Source organism: Equus przewalskii, chromosome 1 (genome assembly GCF_037783145.1).
Source record: "Equus przewalskii isolate Varuska chromosome 1, EquPr2, whole genome shotgun sequence".
Lineage (NCBI taxonomy): Eukaryota > Metazoa > Chordata > Mammalia > Perissodactyla > Equidae > Equus > Equus przewalskii.
Window position 1 is genome coordinate 101,274,725 of NC_091831.1, and position 13,534 is coordinate 101,288,258.

The 13,534-nt window shown below is 36.0% G+C and overlaps 1 long non-coding RNA gene across 1 annotated transcript in view; it reads left to right on the plus strand.

The window, feature by feature from the left end:
* The window catches only part of LOC139083331 (uncharacterized), a 42,633-nt gene that overhangs the window by 15,201 nt on the left and 13,898 nt on the right, over positions 1 to 13,534 (plus strand). The window contains exon 2 of the long non-coding RNA XR_011539969.1: positions 13,258 to 13,359. This is a non-coding gene — a long non-coding RNA (uncharacterized lncRNA). The remainder of the gene's footprint in view (positions 1 to 13,257; positions 13,360 to 13,534) is intronic.

The following is a 13,534-nucleotide window of genomic DNA, read 5'->3' on the forward strand; positions in this document are numbered from 1 at the left end:
AATGGATGGGTATGATCGAATTCGGTCTGTGGGCTACGGTTTGCCAACCCTTGGATCAATACATTAAATTTTTCTAATTTTCATTTTAAATGTAACTTCTGGGGACAGGGTTAGGAATATATTTTTTCTGAAACTAATCCACAGTCTTCCCCTAACCTCTGCCATTATCATATGCATAATATGGTACAGGTATCTCTACCACTCATGGCTAACTTTCTTCTCCATAACTTGGCTTTGCATCCCATAAACTGACAGTTTCATAGCATTTGTTATTGTGTGTGGGCTTCTATTGACATATAACTTATTTCATAAGACAAAATCTCAATAAAAAGACTAAGTCATTGTTTTCAATGCTCTAGAGTAACATGGAAGTGGCAAGATTTCATCAGTCTAGGGATTCTTGGAGGCATTTAGTGAATACCACGCAGGGTAGGTGATGTCCAGGTTGTGTTTGTAGGACACAAGCGAGCACAGAAGCTGAAATAGAGCCAGGAAGGGGTTGTTCATTGATGGGTTGACACAGTCATGATTCCTCTGAGTTGACAGAACTGGGGCAGATGAAAAACCCAATAGATTCTATAACTAGATTCTTGAAATACCATCAAAGCAAAGCAGGGAGGGGCATCCAGGATGTGTCAATCAATGACCTGGGAACTGAAGAACAGTCTCTGTAGGGCACTTCCCACAGAAGAAGTAGTTCTCTTTTTCTAAATAGGTTCTGTGCTAAGATTCAAATTCCTGGGACAGAGAATCCTATTAATGTAGCTACTGCTGACTCCAGTAGGAAGAACAGACACTGATTCTTTGCTACTCTTGGACTCTGTGCAGTACGTCTGAGGATTTCTTCAAAAAAAATCGCGGTGCTGCTACCAGTCAACTGGGGAACAGATGGTGGGCAGGCAAAAGCATATGATGTCTACCCAGTACAGAATACTCAAGATCAAATTTTAGGAAAGGTAAACACATTATTCATTGCAATAGTTTGTCTATCTTCCTAGGTAAAAAGAAGCAGTTCATTGCTTTGATATCATGTAAAGGGCCCTTTCTCCAAACGCAACATAATATTGGTTTTCATTTCTTCCTTCTCTTTTTTTTGTGAAAATTTCTCTCAAACATTCTTTTTTAGTTTCTCTGATCTGATTGGGCAGGTTTTCAATGCTGTGGAACTTGGGGCTTTTAGATCAAAGCAAGTGCATACTCTGAAATATCACTACAATCCAATCATATCTTTGTTTCATATCTTTGTATTAATTTATTAAAGTAGAAAAATAGCTGACCTACCTTGGTCTTGCTTCCAAGCAGAGTTAAAGGCATATGCACATTGAATTGAACATACATATTAGAATCTTTATAAAGTTATCACAATGAGTTTGTTACTGAATTTTTTGAAGTTCACAGTGGAAGCAAGCGTATACTGATAGCACTCAAACAAATAATGACTTGCGCATGTCCATGGAATGTGCGTTCATGCTCATAGTTGCCCCATCGGGAACGGTTCAGTTCCCAAGCTATGGCCACATAGTTTCAGGATATGAATGGAAAGCAAATTTTCTAAATTTTTTCCTCTTGAATGGTGTTTACAATCCAGATTATCTGAATAGATTTGGGCATACTGGCTACATGAGAAGACAGATGGCAGCCCTGTTGCACACCCCAAAGAAATAAGTGCTGAATTCACTCTTTAAAAAACTTTAAAACTGAATTCAAAGTCATCTTGGTTTGAATCTTGGGGGCAATTAACACTTAGATCGTGAAGGAACATGTGTGTGTCTGTCATTATTAACTTTGACAAAAGGGAGTAACTTCCCAATCTAACTCGAATCTAACCAAAATGCTTCAAATGGCTTCTTATAATCTGTTTACTTAAAAATGTTTTATTATTTAATTGACTCTAGTACTATACTTATGTTTCAGATGATAGTTCTCGAGATCTGAAAACTCATTTGTGTATCCAATATTTCCCCAAATGTTGTTTTTAGAGTACCAGCCCCAGAAAATACTCCACCAAAAAAGGAGTTTTGTGGACAAGTAGTTTAGAAAATGCAACTTTTTCCAAAATCTGCCTAACTTTATTTATCCTATCGTTTGACAGACTTATTTATCATGACATGTTTCTTCTTGAGTTACTCTTACTGACACATACTGATGTACTAGGATTCTCAGAAACCAAAAATGTAACTACCTCAAATATCTGTTTGGTTATATGTAGATGAGTAATCTTAATAATTGATCGAATTTTCTGATCAGGAAAATTTATTTTCTGAAAGACTTGGAGATGTACAAATAAAACTTTAGCCTCTTGGTTTATAAGGCAAAAGGAAAAATAGTAAAAAAAAACCCAAAAAAGTAAAAATGTGAAGCAAAGATATAAAATGGTTTTGTAATTAAGCAGTCTCCAACTTGAAAGAGCAGATTTAGTGATGAGGAAAATGTTGTTCAGTGTTTTGTGCAAAAAGGTGTGACACAGGCAATTTTGAGTGACACTTTGGAATCTCTGGAGTTCTAATCCTGGTATTCCAGTTTGGTTTTAGAAGGGCGGAAGAAAATAGAGGAGGAAAGAAAGAACCAGTAGTGTCGTCTGTTACCTCTGCTTCCTGGAAGTTCTTATGATAGGCTCACAAGCCCAAATTCAGACAACATAACTGCAGACACAACTCAGTTGTCTTGAACCCACAAGTATCTAGAAAAAGTTCAAGTCTTGAAATAACAGAGCATGTGTACATGTTTGGGAGTGGTGGAGGTTTTGAGTGAAGGTATAGCAAAGGCATTCCTAGTGGTCAAAATAGACCTTTTAAGGAGTCAGTGAAGATACAAACTTAAAATGAACTGTTAGAGTCCAGAGCACCAATCAATCAGCTCACTGATCAGAAGGAGCAGAGCATCCTGATTGGCTACAACTTGCTATCGAAAAGGTTCTTTCGGGGCAAAAGGAAGCAAAAGTCAACAGGAAAAGGAGAAAAGATAAAAGAAAAGCAGTGTGAAGAAAGAGGACAGTGGAATGGAACAGAAGGGATGAGAGGATTGGACGTTCTCCTGAAGCTGAACAGCAGCTGTTCGGACATGAGGAAAGAGAAGGGCAGGAAATGTATTTATCAAGCATCTACTGAGTCCAGGTGCTAAATTGTGTCATTTACTTTGTTAGTGCATTCACCTATTATCAGCAACTTTGTTGAGTGTTCATTTTAATTCCCAATTTACCTCTTAAGGCTTAATGAACTTGTCTATATTTCACAAATAGTAAGTGAATTTCAGACCTTGTGGCCCAAGGGCCCACATTCACTCTGCTACATCCACCTCCCCTCCACACCCACCTCCCCTCCAACAAAGAGGAATTAGAACATCTGGCCACAACATCAAATAGTTTTTCCGGATTGTGCCAGCAAAAGGCAGTCCATTGGAGCTCAAGTGGGCTTTGGCCAAATGCTACCTGTACTTCAATGGCTCCTAAGGGCATTCACATGACATCTTGGAAGGATGTCAATCAATCTAGTCCATAGGTTTAAGATGCAGAGTGGAGAAAAGTATGGTTATTAAACCTCATAATGAAGATAGTCTTCAATATAAGGTCAGTTCACTCTATTTAAAAACTCAGACAAGGGGCCTGCTGGTGGCGTAGTGGTTCAGGTCACATGCTCCACTTCGGCAGCCTGGGGTTCACGGATTCGGATCCCGGGCGCAGAACTGGCACGGCTCGTCAAGCCACGCTTTTGTGGCATTCCACATAAGATCGAGGAAGATTGGCAACAGATGTTAGCTCAGGGCCAATCTTCCTTGCACACAAAAAAACAAAAAACTCAGACAAGTATGTTATCAGTTTTAAAATGCTTTTCCAAAACAGAATTACAAATAAAAAAAAAGGTTGAAGTGTAAACCACTGAAATAATCAGATGCAGGCATTCCTTTATTCAAAAATGGCACATTCTCTGTGAATGTCAGGTAAGATAATTTATTTTTCACATCTTTTTGTCTGTAACTATCATATCTTGTGGCTCACGGACAATTTACAATAAGATTTTCAATAGGGAAAACACTTGAATTTATTTTCCCACTAATGCCATGTGTGTACAGGGTTTTAGAGCCTCCTCCATGCATCCACAGCATTTTAATCAATAAATACTTCTTGTAGGATAGGAAAAGCCACAGAGAACAAAGCTCGTCTGCCATTGTGTTTTCCTTAACACCACGTGCTGGATGCACAAGGACTGTTTTCTGGAACACAGTAAAAGTTAAGACTGCTTTACCTGTGACAGACAGATGGGCAGATAGATGGATGGACAGATGAATAAAAAATCAGAAAGAAAAGAAAGGAAGGCAGGAAGGAAGGAAGAGAAAGAAAGAAGAAAGGAAAAAAGGAAGGAAAGAAGTAAAAGAAGGGAAGAAAAGAAATAAAGAAAGAGAAAGAAAAAGAAAGAAAGAAAGAAAGAAAGAAAAAGAAAGAAAGAATGAAGGAAGGAAGGAAGGAAGGAAGGAAGGAAGGAAGGAAAGAAAGAGAAAGGAAGGAAGGAAGGAAAGAAGGAAGGATGAGAAAGAAAGGAAGGAAGGTGATATCTCATTGTAGTTTCCGTTTGCATTTGCCTGATAACTAATGATGTTGAACATCTTTTCATATGCCTGTTGGAGAAATCTCTGTCCAGATCTTTTGCATTTTAACTGGGTTGTCAGGTTTTTTTGTTGTTGAAATGTTTGAGTTCTTTGTATATTTTGGATATTAACCCGTTACCTGATACATGGTTTGCAAATATCTTCTCCCAGTTGTTAGGTTGTCTTTTCATTTTGTTGATGATTTCCTTTGCTGTGCAGAAGCTTTTTAGTTTGATTGGATTGGTGGTTGCCATAGAGGAAGTTGGGGGGAGGGCAAAAGGGGTGATTAGGTACACTTGTCTGGTGATGGACTATAATTAGTTTTTGGGTGGTGAACATGATGTAATCTATACAGAATTTGAAATATATTACGGTGTACATCTGAAAGCTATATAATGTTACAATCCAGTGTTGCTGCAATAAAAAAAAAAAAAGAGAAAGGAAGGAAGAGAAATGAAGGAAGGAAGAAAGGAAAGGAGGAAGGAAGAAGAGAAAGAAAGAAAGAAGGAATGAAAGAAAAGAAAGAAAGAGAAAGGAAGAAAGGAAGAGAAAGAAAGAAAGGAAGGAAAGAAAAAGAAAGAAAGAAATGAAGGAAGGAGAAAGAGAGGGAGGGAGGGAGGAAGGAAGAAAAAAATAAAGTAATGCCATGATCTAGAAGAAGAAAACATTTCTTTTAAATAACTAGTATTTATGGATTAGTGAGCATATGCATGATAAACGTCACCGTGTTGTAGCACATAGAGCAGTGACTAGCAGTCAGAAGATACGCGTTCTATTCTCTGCTATGGACTTCACAGTCTTAAACAAGTCCCTCAGTCTTATGCACTTCCTTTTCCAACTTGAAAATCTTAATCTAGAGGAAAGCATGCTAACATTGTCTAAGCATGAGAGAATGTGGACATTTGAGAAAGACCTGAAATAGTTAAAGGCACGGCCAGGCTTGGGAAGGGCTTGCTGGGGCCACATGTTTTCCCAGTGTGTGACCTGCAGGCACACACCTGGGCTCGGTCAGGTTACAGCTCCCTCCTTCCCACCCCCAGGTCAGGCCCTGGTTGATGATAGACCCAGGACCCTCCTTAATTAAGTATACCAATCACCTAAAGCAACAAGAGAGTATTAGGGAATATTGGATGTCACTCAGTCTCTCTTTAGACTTCCTTTCCCTTTAATTATTTCAAAAGAAAAACACTAACTGTTTAAAAAAACCTCAAAAATAACAAAAGCAAAGCCCCTTAAAGGAATAGATATCTGTGAAGATTAAGTAGCGGCTGCCTGGAGTTTTAACTGCCCTATATTTGCTGCTAAATTTGATGCTAGGTTGAATTTAGACAGCTCTGGACAATCTATTCCCACCTGTTTGCCCCAACTGATGCCTCATTTAGAAAATATCAGTGATCAATCACCATCTGGTTTCATAAAGAAAATGTTTGGAAATTCTCATTTGATTCTTTCTTACTTAAAATTATTTTGTTGTTGTTGCTCCTTAAATCTAAGGAGCTAGAGGGTGTTTAAAAACATTAATTCTGCTTTCCTATACAAGCAGTGGTTTCTTTCAGAAAGGTCCCTAAATCACCAATGGCTTTTGGGAATTAATCACATCAAAGAAAAGCAGAGATGCTTTCGGTTATGCAATGGGAAATGTAGGTGCGTGGGGTGGGCTCCCTCCAGCTATTTATTTGATAACTCAATTACAGTTTTATAATCTACCTCATGTAAAATATGTCATAAGGACTTACATATAACAAAGGTTTTGCTTTCTCCTACATCAGAAAGTAGAACTCAAAGATAAACTAATGGAATTTGACTCTTTTAAGTTGGCCACTATTAATCTAGGCAAATTTTCTTTGTCTACCCCTCTTGTTGTATTTCATAAAGATTCCATCAAAATATTACTGAATGGTGTTTACAATATCACACTTAGAATATCACTTATTTCCTCATCTGAATTTCTTATCAACCCCTTGATATCTATGTTATCGTTAATATCCCCATGAGGAAGCAAATGTTCAGAGAAGCTATGACTTGCTCGAGACCATACCATGAAACCCACTCTACTCTAAACTCAAAAGTCCATTTTCTTGCTACTATACCGTTCACAAAAGTGAAGTCTAACTTCAATAACTCCTGGACTAATCCTCTTAGTACTTTTCAGTTTCCAATCACTGTCTTCTAGGCATCCAGTGACTTTCCCTTTCTCAAGTCACCCCCAGCCAGCCCTAGTGGCTAATACACTAACCTCTGAATTTTTATTCATGCTCTATCATTTTTGACAGTTCCATTTCCCATTCTCTGTTCTTGCTCTCCTTCTAAGAGGATAATATCTAATCTAAAAAACTTGACTGCACAAATATTACTATATGATAATAGCATAATTACCCATCATGTTTCATTTTTTTAAGTTCAGCAGTTCTCCTAAATAAAAATCTTAAACCAATAAATTTACAGATGTTGAGAATTAAAAACACAGTGGTTTGATAACCTAGATGAAATGGATGAATTCCTTGAAAGATAAAATCTGCCAAAATTCCCTGAAGAAGAATTAGATGATTTGAATAGACATGCACCTATTAAATAAATTGAATCAATAATTAGTAACATTTCAAAAGAGAAAACACCAGGCCCAGATGTGTTAACTAGTAAATTCTACCAAACATTTAAGGAAGAAATTATACCAATTCTCTAGTCTCTTCAGAGGATAGAAGCAGGGGTAACACTTCCTTGTTCTGTGAGATGAGTATTACCTTAATACGAAAACCAGAGGGAGACATTACAATAAAAGAAAACTATAGGTCATTATCTCCCATGAACATAGATGTAAAACTCTTCAACAAGACCTTATCAAACTGAATACAAAAAAAGTATAAAAAGAATTATACACTACAACCAAGTAGATTTAACCCAGATATGCAAGGCTGGTTCAACATTAGAAATTAGTTTTGTAATTCACCATATCAACAGACGAAGAAGAAAAATTATATAATCATATCAATAGAAATAGCAAAAGAATTTGACAAAATTCAACACCCATTCGTGATAAAAACTCTCGTTAAACTAGGAATAGAGGGGAAACTTTCTCAACTTGGTAAATATTATCTACAAAAAACCTACAACTAACAACCTACTTACTGGTGAGATAGTCAAAGCTTTCCTACTAAGATTAGGTAAATGTGCCCTCTCACCACTCCTTTTCAACATCATATTATAAGTCCTTACTAATGCAATAAGGCAAGCAAAGGAAATAAAAAGTATACAGATTGGGAAGGAAGTCATAAAACTGTTTTTCTTTGCAGATGACATGATTGTCTATGTAGAAAATCTGAAAGAATCAACAAAAAAACTCATGGAACTAATAAGCAATTATAGCAACTTTGCAGGATACAGGTTGATATACAAAAGTTAATTGCTTTCCTATATGCCAACAATGAACAAGTAGAATTTGAACTTTAAAACACAATACCATTTACAATAACACCCCACAAAAGTAAAACATATAGTCATAAATCTAACAAAGCATATACAAGATCTGTTTGAGGAAAACTACAAAACTTTAATGAATGAAATAAAAGAACTAAATAAATGGAGACATATTCCATGTTCAAAAATAGAAAGATTCTTCCCAACTTGATCTATAGATTCAATGTAATCCCATTCAAAATCACAGCAAGTTATTTTGTGGATATTGGTAAACTAATTCCTAAGTTTATATGGAGAAGCCAAAAAGACAGAATAGCCAACACAATATTAAAGAAGAAGAACAAAGTTGAGGACTGATACTTCCCAACTTCAGACTTACTAGAAGTTGCAGTAATCAATACAATGTGGTATTGGCAAAAGAATAGGAAAATAGATCAATGGAACAGAACAGACAGCCCAGAAATAGACCCCCAATAAATATAGTCAACTTATCTTTGACAAAGCAGCAAAGGCAATACAATGGACCAAAGATAGTCTTTTCAGCAAATGGTCATGGAAGAACTGGACATCCACATGCAAAAATATGAAACTAGACACAGACCTTACACCTTTCACAAAAATTAACACAAAATTGATCATAGATCTAAATGTAAGATGTAGAACTATAAAACTCTTGGAAGATAACTGAGGAGAAAACCTCAATGACCTTGGGTATCATGATGTCTTTTTAGACACAACACCAAAGACACAATCAATGAAAGAAATCATTGATAAGCTGGATTTTGTTAAAATTAAAAACTTCTTTCCTGTAAAAGACAATATCAAGAGAATTAAAAGACAAGCCAAAGGTTTGGAGAAACTATTTGCAAAAGACACTCTGATGAAAGACTACTATCTAAAATATACAAAGAACACTTAAAACTCAATAATAAGCAAACAAATGATCCAATTAAAAACTAGGCCAAAGACCTTAACAGTCACCTCACCAAAGAAGATATACAGAAGATGAATAAGCATATGAAAAGATGATTTACATCATATGTCATCAGGGAAATGGAAAATTATAACAATGAGATACCACTACACCTAGTAGAATGGCCAAAATCTGGAACACTGACAACACCGCATGCTGGTAAGAATGTGGAGCAACAGGAACTCTCATACTTTGCTGGTGGGAATGCAAAATGGATCAGCCACTTTGGAAGGCAATTTAGCAGTTTCTTACAAAACTAAACATACTCTTATCTTATAATCCAGCAATTGTACTCTTTGGTATTTACCCCAGGGAGCTGAAAATCCATGTCCATGCAAAAACCTGACATGAATGCTTATAGCAGCTTTCTTTATAAATGCCAAAACTTGGAAGCAACCAAGATACACTTCAGTAGGTAAACTGTGGTACATCCAGACAATAGACTATTATTCAGTGCTAAAAGGAAATGAGCTGGTAATCTATGAAAAGATATGGAGGAAGCTTAAATGCATATTACTAAGTGAAAGAAGCTAATTTGAAAAGGATATATACTGTATGATCCCAACTATATGATAGTTCAGAAAAGGCAAAACTATGGTGACAACAAAGGATGAGTGGTTATGGGAGGGAGTGAACAGGGGCAAGATGAACAGGCAAGAGCACAGAACATCTTTTGGGCAGTCAAAATACTCCGCATGATATTATAAAGATGGATAGAGAATTGTCCAAACCCATAGAATGTACACCAAGAGTGAACCCTAAGGCAAACTGTGGACTTTGGGTGATTATGATGTATCAATGTAGGTTCATCCTTGGTGAGAAATCTACCGTTCCTATGACTCATGTTGACAATGGGAGAAGCCATGTACATATGGGGGCAGGGGGTGTATAGGAAATCTCTTTACCTTCCTCTCAATTTTCTTATAAATCTAAAACTCCTCTTAAAAAGTAAATTCTTTACAATAAAAATATTTAAAAATAATCATTATCTACTATTCGTATTGCTTTGAAATCTTCCCCAGAACTTGAGAGAAGAGGGAAATCTAGCCCCCATCCCTGGCCTGTGGTTGGTTTGACTTCTCTTCCAACTTCCCGCTCCTGCAGTCTGACACCTTTCCAAGCACATGTGTGGACACCCAGGCTTCTCCTTACAGTTCTGCCCACCTCCTCTCCCTGAGGTAGATAATAGGAGAAGCCATGATCATGTCGGGGCAGGGAGTATAGAGAAATCCTTTACCTTCCTCTCAATTTTGTTGTAAACCTAAAATTGCTCTAAAAATATAAAATCTTAGAAAAAATACACAATGGTAGACTAACAGGTAACAACTGTTAGTTTGCTAACCCGCAAAATGAATGATTTAAGTAGACTTCCATCTAATTCACATACATAGGATAGGTCCTGTCCATATATGTCCACATACTTAGACCAAATTAGCCACATAAGCATAAGTAATTGTCAATGTGTGCATCTCCATAAAAGTGGCATAATGCAGCAGTGAGATCAGATTTTGGCTTCCCTTGTGGGAGATGATGTACTATATGGGAAGAATTTCCAGTATTGGTGTCAAAAAGATGTGAGTTCGAGTCCCAGTTAAGGCATTTATAAGTGGTGTAACCTTAAGTATGTTATTTGCTTCTTTGTATCTCAATTTCTTCATCTGAAAAAAAACCAGAACTGACTATATCTTCCGTACAGTGATGCTATAACTAATAAAAAAAATTGTAACTACACATAATGATGGATGTTAACAAGACATAGTGTGGTGATTATTCTGCAATAAACACATACATCAAATCATTATGTTTTACATCTGAAACTAATATAATGTTATACGTCAACTATATCACAGTAAAAAATAAATATCTATAAAACCCATAGTTCATTGCCTGGCAAACAGTAGGCTTTCAAAAAATGAGCGGCTTTAGCCACAGAAAAAACAACTTTTTACAAGGTTGCTAGGTCTCATATCCTCCACAAGAAGAATACATTTGAATAAGAAATTGAGTGCAGGAATTGAATACATCAAGTTCAGACAATCAGAGGCTAAATATTTCCTAGAAGATGCCAGTTTTCCCCAGAGTGAGTAATTTCACAGACAGGGAATGACAATGAGCCTACCACTTTGTAAGAGAGATATAGGGTTTGTTGCCTCAAAAATTAGTACTGTACCTTCAAATTAAGCTCACTATATTTAAAGTGAACCTGACTTTAAATCTTTCTTAGTCCTTACAATAAAAGTTGCAGTTTCGGTGAACAGGTTCTTTCTATTAAACTCTAAACTTCACTGGCATAATTAAGACTCATTTAAAATAGAATTAACTTTGACATGTGGCAGGAGAGGCCATAGTTAATTCCTATTCCTTATTACGTCGTAACCTCAGATGTGTTGAGATGTGTCCCCGGGATGGAGCAAGGAGGCCAAGTGTGCTTCACTCATTTTGTAAATCTATCCTTTCTCAATTTGGGCTTCACCTCAAGAGTGCAGCCACTGAGTTGCTGGCTCACCCCATGCCTTGTCTCGATAATTTAGTAGTAGACAAATATAGCTGCAGTGGATAACCACATCACTGGTTGGATCCTCAGAAGCCGTGGAGCCCAACCTCCCTCCAAGCATAGAAGCTCTCTCTGTGTCTACAGAAACCTCTCTAGGGGAGAAACAGGGATGTTAATATAAATTTGTTTCTCTAAGCAAAGGTAGCACTCCTTCTAGGCAGGTGCTTTTAGTTCTGCATCATTTCTGTGACGATATCGGGAAGCACCTATATCTAAAGCAAAAGATAGACCTTCCTCCTAAGAATAGTAGCAGGATGGTTAGGAAATAACTTTCAGGGGGAAGAAGAGAAAGAATTTAAATTAATGATCTTCTCTGGCTAAGTGAAAGTTGAATAGATATCTCATCTGATTAATTTTTAAAAATCAACAAATAATTTGTTATTTTATCTAAAATGCAAATAAGCAAATAAACTTGGAGTTCTAGTTAATAGACCTTTTCAAGTTATTAAAGTCTTGTTTTAGTTTTCTTCTTTTAAAATAATTTATATATAAGGTTTTTTTCTGATCATAGAAGTATTATATATCTACTGTAGATAATATAGAAAACAGTGAAGAAGAAATAAAAATTATCCATTATCCTTTAATCCACTCAGAGCTAGGTATCATTAATATTTTGAATTTATTTCTAATCTTCCTTGCACATCTTTGTGTGTGTATATTGGTTTTATAGAATTAGAGACATATTGTGTCATACATGTTACCTGCTTTTTTCATTGAAAGTAATTTTATACATATTTCTCAATAACATTTAATATTACAAGGCAGGATAATACCGGATGAATATTATTCTACGATAAAAGTATATCACTTAAGTCCTGTTATATAGCAATGCTAACACTTCACATCAACTGGGAAAGGTTGGACTAGTTAAATATTGGTGATTAAAACTTTTGTCAGAGATAAGAAGAGTTAGGTTCCTAATTCACATCAGACACCAAAATAAATCACTGACAATCCTAGTTAATTCTAAAAATTGAAATATAAAAATTTTCTAAACATGCAGGAAAGCACAAAACAAAGATCTATTAAATTATAACGTAAAGAATTTCTGTTTAACAACAATATAAAACTCTAATCAAATTAGGAAAATATTTACATTTATAATAGCCAATATATGTAAAAATGTAATATATAAATGTAAGTAACATATGAACATAATTACAAATTAGAAAAAGATGAACACTCTAAAAAATTTGTACATCACATTACAAGACAAATTTCAGAAAAGAAAATAAAAAGTATCCAACTTCATTAACAAAGATGTACCCCTGATGTGCCAATTTTTATTCTTTATTAATTTACTCTTTTTTCAAATTAAATCAATACATGATACTAGAGATATAGATAATATTTCATATATTGTATATTTTCCCCTTCAATGCAGTATAAACCGTGTTGTTGCCTTCTTGTTCATTGTTCTCTATGCCCAGTAACAGGCCCATTTTGGTATATGTAGTAGCTTACTACTCAGATAAATAATCTCGGATTTTCAGTGGGATATAGCAATAAGTGTTTACTTTTGTTCATGAGTTTCTGGGTTAGCTAGGATGGTTCCACTTCATGTTGCAAGTTGGCTGGGGTACCACTACGCCACCTGCCCCTCATCATGCTCCTGGGACCAGCAGGCCAGGGGGGCCATGTGCCTCTTCTGAGAATGGCATAAATCCCAGAAAGCATGCCCAGACAGAAAATCTCATGTCAAGTCTCTTTCATCATATCTTCTAATTTCTCATAGGCCAAAGAAAATCCCACTGAGAAGCTCAAAGTCAAGGGAAGGGAAATATACTCCATCTTTTGTAAAAGTATCCTGCAAAGGTATACAGCAGAGAGTGTGTATGTAAGTAGGGTAAAAATTGGAGCCAATAATCCTCACCAGTATTATATATATTAATGTATACATGTGTAGTGTTTATATATGTAATATCGATATATAGTTATATATAACATTAAAAAAGGAGATATCATTTTCATCTGTCAATTACTAACATACTTAATTACAATAGGCAACGTTA